General features: G+C 36.4%; 1 pseudogene; it reads left to right on the top strand.

The window, feature by feature from the left end:
* Nucleotides 1-19,098: 19,098 nt before the first annotated feature.
* Nucleotides 19,099-19,198, top strand: LOC138815140 (U6 spliceosomal RNA; annotated as a pseudogene).
* Nucleotides 19,199-22,227: the final 3,029 nt, after the last annotated feature.

Raw genomic sequence — 22,227 nt, 5'->3', positions numbered from 1 at the left:
TTTAACACTCTATATAAATACATATTAATATATATATATAAATACATATAAATACTTCCATCTGCAGGTCAATCTGTTCTTATTTTGCTAACACCTGGGGCTTGATCTCAGGTCCTGGTTATAGCCTTTCAGCTCAATTTGCCCCAGTATGGCGTGCTGACACTCACCCATTCATGAATTGGGCCTAGTAGGCTTGTAGGCTGTGAGTTCAGTTGCCAGCACTCCCTAAAAATGAATTGTGGAGTAAGAAGTTGATTGCAATGCATGTTTTCCTTTTCTGTGAAAGTCCTGAGTGTCAGGTATGAAGTGGAATACATATGCAGACCTATATCTTATGTAATCAATGTTTTATGTGCCATAATAGTCAAAATAAATGGTCAATACATGAATAAAACAAACAAATAAAATAACTGCACTGAATGCAATATGGAGTCAACATATGTATGTAAATATGAATCATATATGTAAATTGTACATGAATAGGATGTTGTCTAGTGGTGGGGATCTATTTTAGGCCTAAAGATCCGACTTGTATTCCTTGACTTCAAGGAGGCCAGCTTCCCCTTCCCACACAGTGCAACAGAGTTACCAAGACCATAGGTTCCAATCCCAGTCCATGCAGAAAAATGCCACCTTTATATTATGTAATAGTATAGTAATTCTTATGTATTTCATTATGCCTCTATTTTATGAATGTGATTGTTTAAATGCTTCATAAAGCATTAACTAACATCGATCAGTGTCCTATAAAATAATTCTATATAAATTTATCCTAGAATCATTCAAGGACTTCTCTTTCAATCATGACATACATCATATTCTATTGGTAATCATATGGACAGGAATAAGTTTCTTAGGATCTCCTTCCATTTTGAGGTGGCTGGACCAGGATTCCAACTGTGGGCTATAGCTCCCACCACTTAAACCTGAGGATAGGTAACTTATCAGTCTGTCCAAGAACACCAGTAAGACCAATGATTAGGCAGGCACCAGTGGCCCTCAACAGTCTTCCTTGATACTTACAAGGCTGTGATGGGTGGCTCATGGTCGAAGTCACCCTAGGCAGGAAAGTCCAACTTCAGTGCCAACAAAGCCAGAATCCCTGTGGCTCCAGTGTGGAAGGCCAGCCTTGAGCAAAAGCAGCTCACAGACTGTGCCCATATCCTCAGTTCATGGTCTGGGACTGGGAACAAACAGCTATACACAATGATCTGTGCAACCATGCAGCTAAAGCAGGTCACCCTCTTGTCTCCAACTGAATTGGACATTGTTCCCTGGGAAAAGGGCTGGGGGAGCTGCTATCTTCTTGACTCCGCCCATGCTGTTTGCATCACAAGATTCTGGCCACACCCCCATTCTTTCATTGTTCTTTCTGACCAATGAGATACAAGAATGGTGGCCACGCACACATTCCATGCTTCCTGGTAGCACCAGGATTCCCTCTGTTAGTTTACAACACTACCAGCAGTTGAGGAAGGTATAGATGGCTGAGTGGTGAGAAGAGACTCAAGGCGACTGGAATATAGAAGGAAATTGAGATGCCTGCCTAGTCCCCAGCCCCCTCCCCGCCTTCCCAAGGTTCAGAATTTCAAACCAGGCAATGGCACCCTGCCAGGCTGTGTAAAGCCCCAACTTGGTCAATGGCCTTGGTTCTCTGAGGACATGTGTCTGCAATGCCACTGCCATTCCCGCTTGCCCCACCTGGAGCAGCCTCAAGCAACTTCTCCCAGGAGCACATGTGAGTGGCTGCCCCAAAACCACCCCTACCCTGGGTCAGATACCCCTCTGAGGGCACCAAGACCCACTACTTGTTTCCCCTCCCTGGCTCTGAGAAGCCACCTTTCTGTTTGGGGCATTTCTGAAACAGAGCCTCTATATGCTCTGGCTGGGCTGGATTGATGTCCTCCTATCGGTGAGAGGTATGCTCCACCGGGCCTGGTCATCTGTAGTTGGGGTGGTAGACATGTAGCAACATGCACAGTCATCGATTTAGATGGATTATCTCAAACATTTAGTCCACAGCAGCTGAGTTTTTTTTAATTGTGAAAATACTGTCCAGAGGGGTTAAAATTACATGGGCAAGATATGAGAACATATCTTATCAAGCATTGTAGCCTCCTTCTTTGTTTCCTCTTCCCACCCCATCCTCCCCTCACACCCTACCGGATCCTCCCCCTCCCCCTACCAGAGTTGTCAAATTCATTTTCTACATACCACTTCTACGTCTCATTGTTGCAATGGGTCCAACTTTAATCCCTATTTCAACGATTTGTTTTTTCCCTTCCCCTTCATAAATTATAACATCAAATACAGTGAAAGCAGGGATTATAACGTGGAGGAGGGATATAAAAAGCAACAAATAAATAAATATTATGAATGTACTAGAAACAATAGTATGAAAGAAAAAAAATTGAATAGATATCTTAGGGTTCTTTTCACTAACATGTATTTATCTGAACTTTTATGCTTGACTCAGATATATACTAGTTATTGCAAATAAAGGAAAACACGGGACCTATGTTTCTGTGGTTCTGGCTTACTTCACTTAATATAATTTTTTCCAAGTCTTTCCATTTCCTAACAAATAGAGCAATGTCATTCATTCTGATGGAGGCATAGAATTCCATTGGGTATATATAACCAAATTTTTTGATCCATTCATCTACCGAAGGGCATCTGGGTTGCTTCCATATCTTAGCTATGGTAAAAAAAAAAAAGGCTGCAATAAACATAGTTGTGCTGGTAGCTTTAGTGTGGTCTTCTTTGTAAACATTTGGGTAAGTGCCCAAAAGTGGGATTGCTGGATCATAGGGGAGCTCTATGTTGAGTGCTTTGAGGAACCTCCATAGAGCTTTCAAAAGAGGTTAAACAAATTTACACTCTCACCAACAATGAAGTAAGGTTCCCTTCTGTCCACATCCCCTCCAGAATCTGTTATCAGAGTTCTTCAGTATAGCCATTCTAACTGGGGTGAGGTGGTATCTCGATGTTGTTTTGATTTGCATTTCTTTTATGGCTAGAGAGGTTGAGCATTTCTTCATTTGTCTATTGGCCATCCTTCTTTCCTCTTCAGAGAAGTTTCTCTTTAAGGCTTTAGCCTTATTTATTGGGCAGTTGTTTCTTTGAGGATTTGTTGTTGGGGGATTTAATTTTTTGAGTTCCAAGTATATTTTAGATATGAGACCCTTGTCTCTAGTATGGCTAGTGAAGATTTTCTCCTAATCCATGGGCTTTCTATTGATCTTGCTAGCTATGTCCTTTGCCATGCAGAAGCTCTGCAACTCCATGCAATCCCATTTGTCCAACCTTTCTTTGATTTCTTGTGTTTCTGGGTCTCTATTAAAAAAATTCAACCTGTGCTAAGGAGACCTAGGATTTCTCCTAATCAATCCTGCAGTGTTTTCAGAGTGTCTGCTTTGACTCCGAGGTTTTTGATCCATTTGGAGTTGATTCTGGTGCAGGGTGATATATACGGTTCTAGCTTTAGTTTTCTATAAGTAGTTAACCAATTTTGCCAGCACCCTTTACTGAAGAGGCTGTCTTTCTTCCAGTCTATTATTTTAACTTCCTTATTGAAGGGTAGTTGACTATATGTCTGTAGGTTCATTTCTGGGTTTTCAATTCTATTCCATTGGTCCTGAGGTCTGTTCTTAAGCCAGTACCAAGCTGTTTTGATTACAATTGCTTTGTAGTAGAGTTTGAAATTTGGTATGATATTCCTCCAGTACAGTTTTTTCTGTTGAGGATCGTTTTGCTATTCGGGGTCTTTTATTATCCTCTATGAATTATTGGATTGCCTCTTCTATTTCCTTGAAGAATGAGGTTGGAATATTGACAGGTATCGCACTGAATTTGTAGAGAGCCTTGGGAAGGATTGCAATTTTCACGATATTTATCTTTCCAATCCATGAGCATGGGAGTTTTTGCCACTTTCTAAGATCTCTTTTGATTTCCTTTTTCAGGTTTTTAAAATTTTCATCATAGAGTTCCTTCACTTCTTTGGTTAAGTTAATTCCCAGTATTTTATTTTTTTGTGGGGATATTAACGAATGTAGATGCTTTCCTAATTTCAGCCACACTTTTCTCATTGTTGGTATACAGAAAAGCCATTGATTTTGAGGGGTTAATTTTATACCCTGATATTTTGCCAAAGTTTTGAATCAGCTTGAGTAATTTGGGAGTGGAGTCTATTGGATTCTTTAAATACAAGATCATGACATCTGCAAAGAGGGAGAGTTTCACTTCTTCTTTCCCTATTTGGATCCCCTTTAGGTTTGCATCTTGTCTTATTCCTTTAGCTAGGCATTCTAATACTAGATTGAAGAGAAGTGGCGAGAGTGGACCTTCTTGTCTCATTCCTGAGTTAAAAGGAAATGGCTTTAGTTTTTCACCATTAAGTATAATGCTGGCTGTAGGTTTGTCATATATAGTCTTTATTGCATTGAGGAAAGTTCCATGGATTCCTAATTTTTCCAGAACCATCATCATAAAGGGGCGTTGGATCTTGTCAAATGCTTTTCCTGCATCTATTGAGATAACCAGGTGGTTGTTATCTTTGCTCCTGTTGATGTGTTGAATTATATTAATTGATTTGTGTATATTGATCCAGCTTTGCATTCCTGAAATTAATCCTGTTTGAGCAGTGTGTAGAATTTTTTGGATGAATTGTTGAATTTGATTGGCCAACATTTTGTTGAAAAGTTTTGCATCAATGTTCATCAAATAAATGGGTCTATAGTTATCTTTCTGTGATGTGTCCCTGCCTGGTTTGGGCATGAGGGTTATTATGGCTTCATAGAATGAGTTCAGCAGTGAACTTTCTCTTTTAATTTCATTGAAGATTTGGAGGAGTATTGGTGTGAGTTGTGTTTTCAAGGGCTTATAGAATTATGCTGTAAAGCCACCTGGAGCTGGGCTTTTCTTAGATGGAAGGTGTGTTATTGATGTTTCTATTTCAATGCTTGAAATGGGCCTGTTAAGATGGTATAATTCATCTTGGTTTAGTTTTGGTATGTCAATATTTGCTAGGAAAAGGTCCATTTCTGCCAAGTTCTCAAACTTATTAGCATAAAGTTTTGAGAAATATTCCCTTATAATGTTCTGAATCTTGGTTGTTTCTGTGGTGATGTTTCCATTCTCATCTCTGAGTTTATTTATTTGTGTGTGTTCTCTTTTTCTTATAAGATTTGCTAAGAGTCTGTCAATTTTGTTAATTTTTTGGAAGTGACAAATCTTTGTTTTGTTGATGCTTTCTATGATTTTTTTTTGGATTCTAATTCATTTAATTCTGATTTAATTTTAATTATTTCTTACCATCTACTGGATTGGGGATCATCTTGCTGCTCTTTTTCAAGGAGACTCAGATGTCTCATTAAATGGTTGGTTTCAGATCTCTCCAATTCGTTGATGTATGAACTCACAGTTATAAACTTGCCTGTGAGTACTGCCTTTGCTGTGTCCCAAAGGAGCTGGTAATTTGTGTGTTCATCAACATTTGAATTTCTTTTCTAATCTCTTCAATGACCCACTCGTGATTCAGCAGTGTGTTGTTACAGTCTGTTACAGGATTTTCTCTGGTGGCTTTTCCTTTGGAGTTTTAATTTTTTTTCCCTTGTGGCCTGAGAGAATGCAAGGTATTACTTCAATGTTTCTGAAAAGAGATAAAATTATGAGAGGAAGAAAAAAATTAATAGAAAAAAATTAAAGTAAAAAATTAAAAATTAAAAAAACTTTTAGAAAAAAATTTGTAAAAGGTACAAAAAAAGAGTTCTTTGATGTTTTTGTGGGGGATGGGAAGATCCTGTATCTCCCTTGTGTTCTTAACCTGTCTCTTGTTGGAGACTCTGGTCTACTTGTGTTTGATTTTCCTGTGGTTTAATGGTTTCTTAAGTCAGTTTGAGCAAGCAGAAAAATCACAGCAGACGATTCTTGACCACAGGTCAAGGTCTGGGTAGGTTTGTAACAATCAGACCTCATTCTCCTCACAGGACAGTTGTGAGGAAACAAGGGATTTATACAGAGGGATCTCTGGAGCATGGCTAGGAACAGAGGGAGTAGTCTTCAGATAAGGTTCTCGGCAATTCTCTGAGGAAATGACAGGAAGATAGCCAGAAAGGGCTCAGGCGGGGCCTGTTATTAATTGTGCAACAGATGTGGGATTATGAAACAAAACATGGCTCTCTCTCATCATTACCCTATCCCCATGAGGAAGAGAATCCTTCCCTGTGTTTAGTTTTGCAACTGGAGATACCTACTTATGACTTCAACTTCAGAGTAAGCTCTGCCTGACTTTGCTAAAATGCTCCCTAGGACAATGGGTGCTATTCAGTCCGCTTCTTGTGGTAGGAAGTCCACTTCTTGTCAGTTGTGGGGCTAGAACTCTAGGCATGGGCGATGTTCCCAAAAACCTCAGCAAAAGGCTAGTGTTCTACCACTTGAGCCCACAACACTACTTTTGATTTTCTGGTGATTCTTTGGAGATGAGAGTCTCACAGACGTTCCTGCCTGGGCTGGTTTTGAACCATGATCCTCATATCTCAGCGTCCTGTGTAGTTAGGATTAGAATTCTGAGCTACTGGCACCAGACTTAATTGTAATTCGGACTTTTTTTCTCTCTCTCTTTCACAAGAACTGGTCAAATGGTTGCTGGAGGAGGGGGCCCAGCATCCCCATTTGGCTGGAACCCAAGGTTGGCCCTCTCATTCTGATGGTTGGCTGTGGGTCAAGAGCTGTCTCCTCAGCTTGTTGAAATAGCTCCATGAGATAAGCCCTTCTGTTACCTGGGTAGACAGTAACAGTTATTCATTGTCCATCCAGCCTTACGAGACTTATTGTATTGTATTGCTTTCTAAATCATTTTCTAGCACCTGGCCAAAAATATGATATATAGTTACAGAATGAAAATGTAATACCATCTTAAGAAAGTTATTTAGGGCTCCGGGAATGTGGCTTCATGGTACGGTGTTTGCCTGGCATCCATGAAACCCTGGGTTCAATTCCTTATTAACACACACACACACACACACACAAAACCACTGGAAGTGGTGTTGTGCCTCAAATGATAGAGAGCTAGCATTGAGCAAGAAAAAAAAAAAGCCCAGGAAAATTCCCTACCCCTGAGTTTATGCCCCTCTACTGGCAAAAAGAACAAAAACAAATCAAATCAAAAGAAAACAAAAACATTCAGTTAGTAAATGCAAAATAAATAACCCACACTTGGAATATATAATTGCTCCTTCCATACTGACACCTGACAACAGTTCCTAATTCATGTACTTTACTTATATGAGGATACTGTGTTGAAAAAAGTGTTGTTCATTAAGTCACAGCAATTAATGCCAGGGATGTGCTTAGATGTCAGGTAACGTTTAATTCTGGAAATTCAACCATTCCAGGATTTGTGTCGTCACTGCTAATCACAAAGGGAATGGTAGGCTATGTGTGATTTTGAAATCTTTTTGGACAGTTATGGCACCAAAAATGCAGAGGTTAATTAATAGTTGTAAAAGAAAATAAGGAATAACTCCAGGTAGAAGGAATAAATGATAGTAATTAAGGTATACCAGAAAATGTTCTTGAGAACCATTTTTGGTTATTGTAGAACTAGTTGTCAGCTAGGCTGTTCCTCATTGCCTTTAGCATTCTAAATCTCTTAGGCTAGCTCTTAATCTCTGTGTGATAAATGTATCTCCTTCTAAGATATTCTTTCATACCTTATCTCCTTTGCTTTCTAAAAATCTTATTCTTTCTATATTTCTCTATGAACATTTCCTGATACTAAATACACCTATACAGATGGCAGAGGATGCTAATGTAAGGGTCCCATAGCTCATCAGTCATTAATGTAACAAAATGGAAAGGAGGACATATTTATTGCTACTTCAATTTTTCTGAAATGCTGCAATATCATTTGGTTAAAATTTTCATTCTTTGTCTACACAGTGTCATTCAGTGCACATAAATGCAAATATGAGCCCGGTGCTGGTGGTTTACTCCTGTAATCCTAGCTACTCAGGAGGTTGAGTCCAGAGGATTGTGGTTCAAAGCCAGCCTGGTCAGGAAAGTCCACGAGACCCTAACCTTCAATTAACCACCAGAAACCCGGAGGTGGTGCTCTAGCTTAGCACCCAGGATCAGAGTTCAAGCCCCACAACCAACAAAAAAGGTGAAATATGACTTTAAGTTTCCCCAAAAGGAATGACAAGTTCAATAATCCTCCCAAACAAAAAAATTCCAAAATGATTCAGTGCACCAACTTTTGCTGAGTTATGTTATGGATTCTTTTCTGGACATATGCTCTAAAAACAAATCATTTAACTAGGGATACAGGTGGATCCATTTCAACAATGAGATGTACAAGCCGTTATGTCGAAAAACGAACTTTACAACTGTGGGGGAGGATCGGGTATGGGGAGGGGGGAATATGGGAAGGGATGGGAAGGGGAAACAAAGAGGAGGCAACAATGATTGATAAGAAATGTACTCGTTATCTTGCCCATGTAATTGTAACTCCTCTGTACCTTATGCTCACAATAATAAAGAAAGAAAAAATTGTAAAATATTAGCTTTACAATAAACTTCATCTAATATTTCTCGTTTGAAAAGAGAAGTCTATACAGTTGATGTCACTTGGCTTTTTTACTATCTTAGTTTAAAGCCAAACCTGGCAGGAGCGTCTGTCAAACTCTTATTTGTAATTACACAGCAAAAAAGCCAGAAGTGGAGTTTTGGTTCAAGCAGTAGAGTACTAGCTTTGGGGGTAGGTGAGCAGGATAGAAAACTGTTCAGGGACAGGGTTCAGCCTCTGGGTTCAAGCCCCAGAACCAACACAAGCTAAACACAAAAGCAAACAAAAAACCAGATATTTCATTGGACCCTCCTTAAAGGAGTATTGGTCTGAGAAATGGCTCCTTTTGCTGATCATACGCACTGGATGCTGTTTTGGAATCCTTATTGCTCTGGAGAACTCAGGACCAAACTAAAGTAATTGATAACTGACTTCTGCAACAAAAGAATCATCTCGGGGTGAAATAGCCATCCAAAAAACACTATAAAACATCCATGTCTTTGTTTCATTGCAGTAGAATTTTTTTGGGGGGTCCAGTCTTGGGCCTGAACTCTAGGCCTGGGTGCTTTACCTCAGCTCTTCAACTCAAGGCTAGCGCTCTACTACTTGAGCCACAGCACCACTTCTGGCTTATTTTTGCGTAAGTGGTGCTGAGGAACCTAACCCAGGGCCTCAGGCATGCAAGGCAAGTGCACTACCACAGAGCCAACTTCCCAGTCCCTGAAGAAGAACATATTTAAAACAACGTTATTTCTTTTTGTTCTATGCTGGCCATCAAATGGCACATTATATCTTTTTGTAATACTCTCAACTAGAAGTTTACAGAAAAATTATATATAAGTCAAAACACACTAGAAAAAGTCAGGGACAGAGTTTCCTTCAAGACTTCGGATTCTCTTCTTTTCAGTATAAAGGAAAGCACAAGTTAACTTGAACTTTGTCAATACTCCATGTTCCATTCCTCTACTGGGATCAGTTTCCATATCCAGTTACAGTTACTTGTAGGAACAATCTATGGTGCTGCTTGAGGTATAATGAATGATTTCCGGCTTCACCGAAATAACACAAGAACACATTGGATCTGATGTAACACGTATTTCAGAGACAACTTAGTAAAGAGAAAATATGAAATTTATATTTCTTATAAATACACTATTCATGAGTATATTGAATTCAAAATTTGTAAATTCTCTGTAAATTAAGGTGAATTTTAAAGAGGAAGAATGTTCCTAGATCATTTTTTGTGAGTATATGTGCTGCACATTATTTCCCAAGTGTACATGAATTTGTTAACTCGTGTTAACTATAGCAATAATAAGGGAAAGAGAAATTCTGTGTTTAAGTATAAGGGTTCAATACACTATAGAAGACTCTCCAAATAAGACCACATTGAAACAATAAAGTCAAGTCCAGTATGTAGATTTATGAGAGTGATATAGAGAAAGCATTACTCCTACGTGGAACCCGCAGTATGAGGCCACTCCCTTCCTAATCACGCTTGCTAATGACACAACTTTGTAGAAATTAGAATGGAAAAATAATTCTGTTTCCAATGCAAGTCAGATATAAGAGCATGGATTTAATAAGGAAAAAATTCCATCTTGAGAGAGCAGGGATTATACTAGCCATCAAATGGTGGATAAGATCACATTTTTTCTTTCCTTTACTTATATATTTTTTGTTGGTGATGGTCTTGGCACTTGAATTCTGGTCCTGGGCACTGTCCCTCTGCTATTCCGCTCAAGGCTAATGCTCTACCACTTTAGCCACAGTGCGGCTTCCAGTTTTCTTGCAGTAAATTGGAGAAAAGAGTCTCCTGGACTTTCCTACCTGGGCTGGCTTTGAACTCCAATCCTCAGATCTCACCACCACCCAGCTTAGGATCACATTTCTAACAGTGTACATTCAACATATGTAATGTGTATGTTCATCTATCTTTATATGAATTCTTGAGTTAAAAATCTGAGCTACAGCATAGACTTTACACTCACAAAAATGTTTGTAGTTTAAAAGTTGTTTCTACTGGATAAATGAAACCTAAGTATGTAAAGGAGTCTGGGAAATTCAGATTGCATCCAGCCTGGGCAGAACAGTGTTTGAGACACTATCTATAATTAACCAGCCAAAAGCTAGATTGGAAGAATGGCTCAGGTGATGGAATAACAGTCATGAGCAAGAATGATGAATAAGAGCTTGAGTCTTTTGCATACATACATATAAACATACACATACACACATAGGCACTTATATGTGCACACACATATACACAAATGAAGCAACTCTCAGAATATGTAGAAAAGTTAGAAAACAATAGAAAGTATGTCCTGAGTGAGACTAGAATCAAGTGGTAATTTTTAAAATTAGAAAATCCTAAAATGAACTTTATTCAAAAAAGTTTGAGAATATTACATAAGTAGGAACCAGAGATAGTAAGAGAGTCAAGTAATCAATATTAAAGGGATAGGATCCATGGAGGAATGAATCAGAGACCCGGCAGGTTCATTTGAAAATGTTCATACCCTGTGTCAAATGTTAGAACATCTTTGAAAATAGTGCATGAACAGTCTGAGAAGTCTAGTGGATAATATCACTGGAAAAGTTCAGAATTGATAGTCTGTATCTAGATTAAATAAACCAAGAAGGGGCTGGGAAGGTGGCTCAGTGGTAGAGTGCTTGCCTTGCATGCATGAAGCCCTGGGTTTGATTCCTCAGCACCACATAAGCAAAAAGAAAAAAGCCAGAAGTGGCTCTGTGGCTCAAGTGTTAGAGCACTAGCCTTGAGCTGAAGAGCTGAGGGACAGCATCCAGGCCCAAAGTTCAGGCCCCATTACCGGATCCAAAAATAAATAAATAAACAAACAAACAGATAAAGAAATAAACCAAGAAACTATGGTGGGGCAATGTGATACAAGCCTTGAATTCTAGCACTCAAACTGACAGGAGATTAGAGACTGGAATTACTACTGATAACTTCGCTGTACCAGGTAGTATAATTTTGTCTTAATAAAACAAACCAAACAAGAAAGGATTACACAGTTGGAAATTTGGGCTAATTTTTTCATTATGTTTTGAGAAGCCAAGTTTTCTATTGAAATACAACTGGTATATAATCCTCAGTTGTGTTTTATTTTATTTTTTATTTTTTTAACTCTTTCTTTAATTTTTTTTTTTTGGTTCCATTTGTGGGGCCTGAACTCTGGGCCTGGGCACTGTCCCTCATCTCTTCAGCTCAAGGCTAGAGCTCTACCACTTGAGCCACAGCGCCACTTTCTGCTTTTTTTCCTTTTTGCTTATGTTGTGCTGAGGAATTGAACCCAGGGCCTCATGCATTCGAGGCAAGTGCTCTACCAGTAAGCCACCTTCCCAGCCCCTCCTCAGTTGTGTTTTAAATGCACTCTTCATTACAGAACATTCCTAGATGCAAAGTGGTTCATGATTCCCATCCAAAATTTGAAAAAGTAAGTAATCATCATTCTGTTAGATTCCAAGGAAAGGATGAAGGATTACAAAAGCTTAAGCCTGGAGGAATAGCAAAGATCACCTAATGTAGGTCTTTATAGATCTTGCTAAATTGGAGTTTAGACTTCAAAAAATATTTTGGTTTCATTTGTAATTTCGTATTCTATAGGATACTACAAAATTCTTTTTAGGTAGAGGGTTTAATTGACAAATTTACAGATGTTTCTTGCATTCTATTTACCTAGCATATTGTTTCAAGCGAGTTATAATTAGAACTCAGTTAATAGATAATTCTAACTGTTCATGTAGAAAATGATAATGTGAATAATTTAGACAGAGTTGCCAAGAAATTGATGATATTAATTTATAAATTTAGAAAAAGCAATTTTTGAGGCTTTAATATAACATGGTATGAAGAGAATAATTGTGTGACCTCTTCTTTCTTCTACCTGTATGTAACACAGGAAGCAATTTCCCTAATTACGTGCCTCTGTATACAGTGAGAAAAATGCTAGGATTTGGGTTTGTTTTTATTTTTGTTTTTGTTTTATTACTTTGTCATAGGCTTGAACTCTGGACCTGGCCACTGTCTCTGAGCCTGTTAAACTCAAGGCTTGTGCCGTACCACTTCAACCTCAGTACCACTTGTGTCTGGCTTTTGCTGAGAAGTTTATTGGAGATAAGAATCTAGGGAACCTTCCTGCCTGGGTGGGCTTTCAACTGTAATCTTCCAATCTTAGCATCCTGAATATCTAGGATAGTAAAAACGTATAAATATAAATAATATTTGCAAGAATACCAGTGGAGGAAAAATGATGCAACCCAATATGTTGTGGTGTTCTTTCCAGAACACGGAGGGCATCACATTAGCAAGGTGTAATATTTTCCCAATAGAGATAAGCTATTTGTGATGTGAATTAAGGGAATTTTGAGGTGCACCCTACAAGTTGGAAACTGTTGGTCTAGGATGACTTTATGGCATAAATTTTGGGATTGATGGTCATAGAAATAATAGCTTAATCTGATAAACAATTGCTTACTCTTGAAGAATTAATTATAACCGGTGCTTTATAGTTTTATCCTATACCAGAATGTGGCTATTTTTCTGTTCACTTCTCAATCTGTAACACCCCATTGGAAAATGCATCTATTGCACAATTACATAACATGCAAACAGGTACTATTTTGAATCTCTCAGGTATGGAATGTTGAGAATTTGAAAGTGGGTAGTTATTAGTCATAGGAATTTTGAAGAACACACATATTCTGTCCTCTTAACAACTTATTTATTTTTAAAAGTTATGGGTTTCCATAGAATTAAATGGTTTTTGGTTTTAGTATGAGAAAGTACTAATTTCTTCTTTTTTGAAAATATTGGCAAGTATATTGTGAAAAAATTATCTAGTTGGATAACATTCAAGTTGATGGCCCTCTGATAAAGAAGGGGTAATTAATTCAAATTATATGCCAAATAGTACTGAATTTTTAAAAAGTTACTACATAAAGAATAATATTTACTATACCAATACAGTGAAATTTTATTTCATGCAGCCTATTTTTTAAATTTAATTTTAATGTGAAAGTGATGTGCAGTGGGTTAGCAATTGTAAGGCAGTGAATACATAACTTTTCAAACTTGTTATGCCCTCTCTCATTTTTTCTCACGTTTTTCCTTCACACCCAAACCCCTCACACGTTGTAATGTACATTTCCAACAGATTGTCTTCTGAGTATTGCTATTGCATTGGTTTGCTTTTTGTCCTTTATCTCGCCATTTTGTTGTTTCTCTTCCCTTCCCTAATTAAGGTAAATGTATACACAATACACAGGGTACCAAATTCAAACACAGTAGGAGTTATACCATAGGGGAAAAACCCAAGGAAAATAGAAATCACATAGTACATTAAAAACAACAACTGCAAATAAATATCTCTTTCCATATCTTGGAGTTCATTTTGCTCAGCATCAGCTTATACCTTCATATATATGCGTAACAAAGCCACTGGAAAATAATAGTTTCATGGATACTATATCATGAAAACAACATGTTAACTGTTTTTGATGATAAACGTGGAATTAGGATTGGTAAATTTGAGATTCTGATAAAGGAATTTCAAAAGTGTTTTAAAATTATGACAGGTAAATTTTAATTGTTCTAACTTTTAACTTAGCCTATTAAGAAAATTTAAAATTTCCTGGGAAAATAGGCTTTCATGCAAAGAAATCCATGGAGACTTAGTTGAGAGGGAGCAATGTGGGTAAGGTGGCTCATTTTCACAGTAAACAAACAAACCTCTCAAACCTTGCTGTAATCCTGTATAGGTTCCCATGAGAATTGTCCTTACCCAGGAAATATACTCTTACTGTGTGAAACAAGGTTGTAGTGGAATTTAAATTCAAAGTTTTTTTTTAAATAAGACATCAAAATTTGAGAATTGACCTTTAATTACTAAACAGTAATTCTCTTAAAAAGATTATTTGGGTCAAAATATTTAGGGAGAAAGTGTCCTGCACAATGGAAGAACGTATTGAGTTTACACTTCTCTTTTAATACTTTCCACAATGTCTTTGCACGTGAAGCACTGAAACACAGAAAAAAAACTGATTGGATACTTCAATGATTTCACATTTCTAAGTAGCTCAAAAATATAATATCCTTATTAACATGAGATAGTGAAAACTTCTCTTATTACATAAGCCCAAAAGTTTGGGGATCAGAAAAGAATCAAGCAAATAGAAAAGGTAAGAAAACACGTTATTAGAAGCCCTAGCTAAGCGTTCTGGTTTCAGCAGTGGAGGGGGCCAAAACTATTTTATATAGTGCTATAGATTGTGTTAATCTTTTTGCTACCTAAAGTGATTTTGCAGAGCTTATTTGGCTCAGTATAATGCAGAACAAATTGAATGAAGACATGAAAATAAATTCCACCTCCAAATAAAAGAGTTTTCAAAGAGAAACCATGAAGATGTAGCAGTGGGGGAAGCCTTATAGTGCTTCAGCTTCACTAGAATTGAAGCCAAGAACCTGTGATTAATTGGAAATCAGGCAAGAGCTAAGAAGAGGACATAGAAGTAGGACATAGAAGTATTGTCCTTTTTAACAGACAATATCATCCAAGGAATTGGTGATTTAACTCTATTCTTCTCCATACATCTTGTTGAGCAAATACAAGACCAAGAGGAAAATAACCTATTGAAATAATTTTGCAAAGAATAACTTCATTGTTCCTGATATTGTATCTAAGGAGATTCTTAAGAGAGAAGATAAAAGTTTTATGAGAGAAGATAAAAGTAGAGTATTCTTAGGTTTCCAAGCATCTTGTTAGCAAAATATCTTTGAGGTTACAAGTGATTGAACCAAAATGTGTTGGAATATTTATTTTTGTCGGCACTTTAGACACAAGAAGATTTCAAGGTAAAAGGAAAAAGAAAAAATTATAGCTAAATATTTGTGATTATAGGTTCTTGGACTGGATTTTTGGAGACAAAGTTTTGCATTAGCGTTGGTCCTCATTAACATAGTTGTTGGATTTTCGTGGCAACCAAATGAAAAGGGGAAGTTTAATGGACTCGCTTGAACAAGTAAACAGCATGATAGAAAATAATGGCAAATAATATTTAATGAATTATTTTGAACCATTACTTTGTGAGAACAAAGAAGGAAAGATATAATTCAAAATCACTTGACGTTATTAAAAGTATGAAAATGGAGTAGTGAGGAGATTGAGAGAAAACAGAGAGGACTGTTTTCTCTCCAGTGGAGAAATAGGTTCTTGATCTTGTTTCTTCCATTCTGTCTTCACAAGCTATCAAGTGTGACTCAGGACTGGAGTATCCAGTTCAGACAAAGAGCACTCGCAGAAGAAAATATTTGCAGAAGATATAGGTGATTTATAACATTAGACAATCTTTCTAAATCTGGTCAAAATTCTCCCCTACCCCAAAATGCCTTCTTTGAACAGATTGTTTGCTTTTCCAAAGACTGCCCTTCATTAACTGCTTAAAATTTTGAGAGGTCATATTCATACTCTCTAGAGATTGCTGTTTGGTTGTCATTTTTGTGTGTTTTTGTTTGTTGTTTTTTTAACTGAATTTCAAAAGGTTGTGCAAGAGTTTTACAATTAAATATGTCCATCTAATTGTCTAATGCTCCTGGATCAGACTCACTCCTTCTATCAATGTCAACGAACTCTTTCTCCAAGATTGAGTTCAGATTTAGCACTTCCTTCATTACATATGTACATTGAGTATTCTAACTGTACTTGCCCCTTGTTCCATTTTTCATTCATTCTGTTTCTTTACTATTGTTCCTCTCTGGTTTCAGTTTCCTAATAGTCATTCTGTTAAACTACCTGTTAATACTTTGAAACGTTCATATACATTCCATGGATTTTCACTCCCACATATACTTGAATGATGTCAGCTTATATTTTCATAATTCATTCATCTGCAATAACAATTTGCAAGACTGGAGATGTGAAGCACTTAGACATGATTTTATTCTAGTTCATTTGGAAGATTAATCTTTAGTCAACAAGAAAATTTAAAAATGGCTTAGAATTTATTTCTAACTACCAGTTTTTATAAATTGCTTTGTAAAATGGTGTATGATTATTTTATTTTACATAGGATAATTTTTTCTACTACCTATAAGTTTTGGAAAAAGAAGAAAACTAAAATTTACTACTTAGAGGAATATGACACAAATAAAAGACAGATTTTATTTTTGTCACATCTCTCATCAGTACCCATATTCAAAACTTAAAGTCATATTTCTAACTATGTTAGACAGATAGGGAAAATATAAAACAACACATGATAAAGCAACTATTAGTGACTTTTAAAAATGTACCTTCTTATGTGATAAAATTTACTTTATTAGCTAATATTTGGGTTTGAAATATGGGAGGCTGATCTATTTAACACATTTCTGGAAGGCACCTACTGAACAACACAAATGGTGGGGAGTACTATTTCTACACTTTGATCAATGGTTGAATTTGTTTGCTATTGGTGCTGGGTACGTAAATCAACTCTATTGTAACTAGCTCCCTACACTTGAAATCATTGTACTGTCACTATCATCTACTTGTCAAGTGCTATTTTGGCAAATGTGATTTTAAATAGTTTATTTGAAAATGAATATACTTTCAGGAGATTAAATATTGGTTATCTTTGGTTTGAGAAGGACAACATTTATATACACTACAGAACCTCATTTTACTGAAGTACCAGTGTTTTGAAGCACTAAGGATCTTCTCAATTAATGTTTTTCTAAATTATATTTGACCTCTAAATCAAGTACTCCTAGCCTTGGTAGGCCACTTATGGATCTATCATTACAAAAACTATTTTTTGGCTTCACTAAAATCTTTCGTTAATCATTAGGAGAGGGATATTAAAAATAATCTTGTTCATTTGTAATTTTGTTGACTCATATGGGCTGATCATCTGTAAATTGAAAGTTTGAATTATAGTACGTTCTCTCAGATTTTGTGATCTCATCTTTCATTTAAACTTGCCTTGCATTTCACAATTGAATTCTGCTAAATCTTGTAAGGAACTGGGGTCCTGAAATATTATAGGAAATGAGAAATTGAGATGTCTTCAATTATTTTCTCTTGGCATGTTGCATGGGCCTATGTGAGAAGTCTTGCCCTTGTTATCTGATGATACAGATAACTAGGAACTGGTATCCTCGGATCCGTGGGTCCTTCAAAAGAATAATAGCTTTTAGACATCATATCAGCAAAATTTGGGTATAAATCAGTAAGAATGCTTCAGAAATATGGAGAAAAACACTTTGGGACCAGCGAGTTAAAACAAAAAACAGAGCATCAGAGTAAAATCCGTTATAGATTAGCAAAAAACACTACTGTTATTTTACCATGTGAATTCAGAAGATCACGAACACATAGAACGTATCACAAGTTCATACCGAAGATATTGCATTGATACTTTTTATATTCTAATATATATCCTAAATCTAATTATTTATATTCCATTCTATTTATCGGAATAAGTGTCAATATATTTGTCAAATTATCAATTCTAGTAATATTCACTGTGTGAAATTTAAAATCAGCACATACTTTATATTTATAAATATAAAATATATAAGTATATATAATACAAAAATTGTTTTGCATTGTTGTGTTGTGGTTAGGGAATCAAAGGCAACTCTGTTTCAAAGTATTCTTCCATTATCTCTACCTCAGTGTTTGGTAGAGTTAGACTTAAAGCTTTACCATTTGTAGATTTACAGCCTAGAGGCAAGAGGAAACACTGTGATTAAAACATTACCAATTTAAGGCCTAATATCGAGGAGAAACATATGGACTTTTCCAGGAGCTATGGAAATATTTGGTGATAGAGAGTCAGTAGTGTAAGTTCCTGCCTGGTTGGATGATAGACAGGCCAGGACAGTAGGTAATCATGCATATGAAAATTTTTTCACCTTCTTGGCTTTAGCTACTTTTGAAATGATAAGTATAATAAACAGTTATATTTTGATAAAATACCTTCTGTTCTGAACAATTCTGTCTGAACTGTTCATCTCTCTATGATCCCTTGTAACTAAGATTAGTTTTGTTCCAGTAAGACAAGCTATGCTGTCAGGGTAAGATATTCTGGTTGGTCTGTTCCTACAAGGAAGAAGGGTAAAGGTTCAGGTAGACATTTGTCCCAGCAAGACCTTATTTTGGAAATTTTAAGCTGCAGAAGTTTAGAAGTAGCTCTCAAGCAAGGCTTACTTTGAATCCATTAGCTCTACAAAGCTAACTCAGTTGATAAATAAGTACTTGAAAAGCCATCACCTTTGGACTTAGCTTTAAAGGCTTCAAAGTATGATCAAATTTAAAATGAAAATGACAAAATAGTCATTGACAAATAAATTGTAAATATGAGCAATCGGTCAAATGATATAAGCTTTTCCACTATACACAGAATTTTAGAGAAATAAGATCAATCGCATTTTAAGGAACAATAAGTGTTCCTTGTTACAAATAGGCAACCATGGATATATGCCTGTATAAAGATTGCATCATTAAGTACTTAAATTTAGAGGGTACTTCATGCTTCAGCAGCAGGTCTACCCAAATTACAATAATACAGAGATTAACATGGCACTTGCACAAGGATTATATGAAAATTTGTGAAGTATTCTATATTTTTCATTCTTCTGATGCAAGAAATATAAAAACAGTTATTAAAAAGTTGATTACAAAAATACAAGTGTAACAATACATGTAATTCATAGAATTAAAGGTTAGTTTGACATCAGTGTATTAAATCTTCACCTTAGAAAGGCCTTTACATAGCATAACCTTTACAAAACTGAAATTACATAACATTGTCATGTTATCCCAAATAAATAAAATAATATAAAGACCTAGGAAAAAAAAGGAATCTTAAACTTCTTCTATATGGAATGCAATCTGAAAGGACACATTTATTAATAAAACTATACATTATATAAGAATGTAGAATTCAAAGTATTATATCTAGGAGCGAATGAAATAGATTATGGATATTGTACAAACATAGATATACTTTTTTCACAAAAGCACCATTTCAACAGATAAGTTAAAATTATTTCTGATTAAAAAATCACAAACTATGCAGAAATCATTATAGATGTATACAAAAAACTCTTGAATGCATTTTGACATCAGAGTCAGGCAATTCACTTGGAAGAATACCATGGAATCCATGAATTTTTAAAGTAAGATATTGCTGTTGCTTTTTATTGTGAAAAAGTTTGCAGGGCCACAAAGGATGGACTGGCATTTTTGAAATTTAAGAAACTTAACCAAACCATTACGACTTATGAGAACAATTTGTACAGCCTTCCAGAACTTCAAAGAGGTAGTGATACTTACTTATCCTTTTGGCAATATTAAATGCAGTTTCTTCCAAGCTGTTCTTCAAACCTGGTTTGATATAATGGTTCAACAGAGTATCTTTTCGATTTCTATTCCCAGCAGCAACATGCAAGGAGGACAAGAGGCCTATAATTTGGGGATTGGTATCTGCCACTCTGGTATTATTCCACATATGAGCACTGTGCAGGGGTGTCAGCCATTCAGAGTTATTGCATGAATATCTGCCTTGAGCTACCAACTCATGGACAATGTCTAAATGTCCACTCTAGGCATCCATATGAAGAGGGGTATACTCATCCTCATCCCTAGTATTCATCTAGGTGGCCTTTTTGGAAAGTAGTCTTCACACCATAGTAAACGGATTAATTTCGCCATCCCAAAGAAGAAATTTGCTTGGATCCTACTTCATTTTTTTCTTGAAATTGATACCATTTCTCACTTTTTCATCTTGTTCCTTGTCTGAACATGAGGACCCTTGGTGTCTTCATGTGCAGCTTATTCTAGGAATGAGAAAATAGGAAACAATGCAGCCTTTGTAAATGATTTGGGAAATATCATGTTATAGTGTAAGAGAACTCACTATTCAACATATGGGCTTTAAGAGCTTTCTAGTAGCTTTCTAATGTTGGTATCCAACATTAGAAAAATGTATAATGCAGTAGTAAAATAGAAGTCCTTGGTATGACTACCTAAATTCTTGCTTTTTTAAAGACACTTGTTTTCATCTAAAAATAGGCCTGTCTATTGCCTTCAAGTGATTTTGATGATTGAAGATGCTTAATGAGAAGTCAAAGTGTATTAGTAGTCCTTTACTATCAATTAAATTTAACTTTTTCTTCTTGGAAAATATAATGATCAAAGCAATAGTTCAGAATCAGCAAGCAATAGTTCAGAATCATGCTTCAAGTGCAAGTGAATCACCAGTAAGTAATCCTCGATTCCATTTTCCACAAAGTTTTGTCACAGATACAATCTGCCTGCCTTCTGTAGCTGCTTTCCTAGCCTGGACCTATTCCTTCATTGTACAGGAAAAGTGTGATTCAACTGATTTCAGTCAGATCTGTTAGTAGAATTATCAAGTATTTAGATTCTTTTTTTAAATTAGTTGTGGGGCCTGAACTCGGCCTGGGCACTCTCCTTTAGCTCTTCAAATCAAGACAAGAGCTCTACAACTTGAGCCACAGAACCACTTCTGGATTTTTCTGTTTATGTGGTGCTGTTCTGGGAAATGGCAGAGCAGAAAGTAAAATGATGAAACTAAAATATAAAAGCAAAATAAATTAGGATAATTATGGAGCAACCATATTGTCTATGAGAACCATGAAAGAGAAAGAGGAAAAGAGATACATATGTGAAATGACATAGCTAGCCACAAAATCCATGCATCTAATCAATTTACAGAGCAAACAATTATTTTTATTTTTTTTAAATTTTATTTTATTTTATTTGAGAACATACTGTACAGAGGGCCTACAATTACATGGGCAGGATAATGCATACATTTCTTACCAAGCATTGCAGCCTCCTCCTTTGTTTACCCTTCACCTCCCTTCTCTGCCTCCCCCATCCCCCCCACCCAATTATACCCCCCTCCCCCACCCACACCGACATTGTAAAGCTGGTTTTGACATGACATTTTGTACTTCTCATTGTTGCAACAGGTCCACCTGAATCCTTAAACGACTTTTTTGTCCCCATCTCCTCCACATGTTATACTGACATCAAATATAGTGAAAGCGGGAGTTACACTGTGGGGGAGGGACATACAAAGCAACAAAGAAATAATCTTATAAATGCGTTAGAAACATATGCATGAAAGAAACGAAAACATTAAAATACATATTTAAGGGTTCATTTTCCTATCATCACATTATCTTAGCTTTTCCGCTTGACTCATACCTATACTATATATTGCAAATAAGGGAAACCATGGGACCTATGCTTCTTTGGGCCTGGCTTACTTCACTTAATATAATTTTTTCCAAACCTTTCCATTTCCTAAAAAATGGGAAAATGTCATTCTTTCTGACGGAGGCATAGAATTCCATTGTGTATATATACCACATTTTCTTGATCCATTCATCTACTGAGGGACATCTGGGTTGGTTCCATATCTTAGCTATGGTAAATAATGCTGCAATAAACATAGTTGTGCTGGTAGCTTTAGTGTGGTCTTGTTTGTAAACATTTGGGTAAATGCCCAAAAGTGGGATTGCTGGATCATAGGGGAGATCTATGTGAAGACTTTTGAGGAACCTCCATACTGTTTTCCAAAGTGGTTGAACAAGTTTACATTCCCACCAACAATGAAGTAAAGTT

The sequence above is a fragment of the Dipodomys merriami genome, unplaced genomic scaffold (assembly GCF_024711535.1).
Source record: "Dipodomys merriami isolate MVZ:Mamm:240054 unplaced genomic scaffold, mDipMer1.0.p SCAF_626, whole genome shotgun sequence".
Taxonomy (NCBI): Eukaryota; Metazoa; Chordata; class Mammalia; order Rodentia; family Heteromyidae; genus Dipodomys; species Dipodomys merriami.
This window is presented reverse-complemented; position numbering and strand designations above follow the sequence as displayed.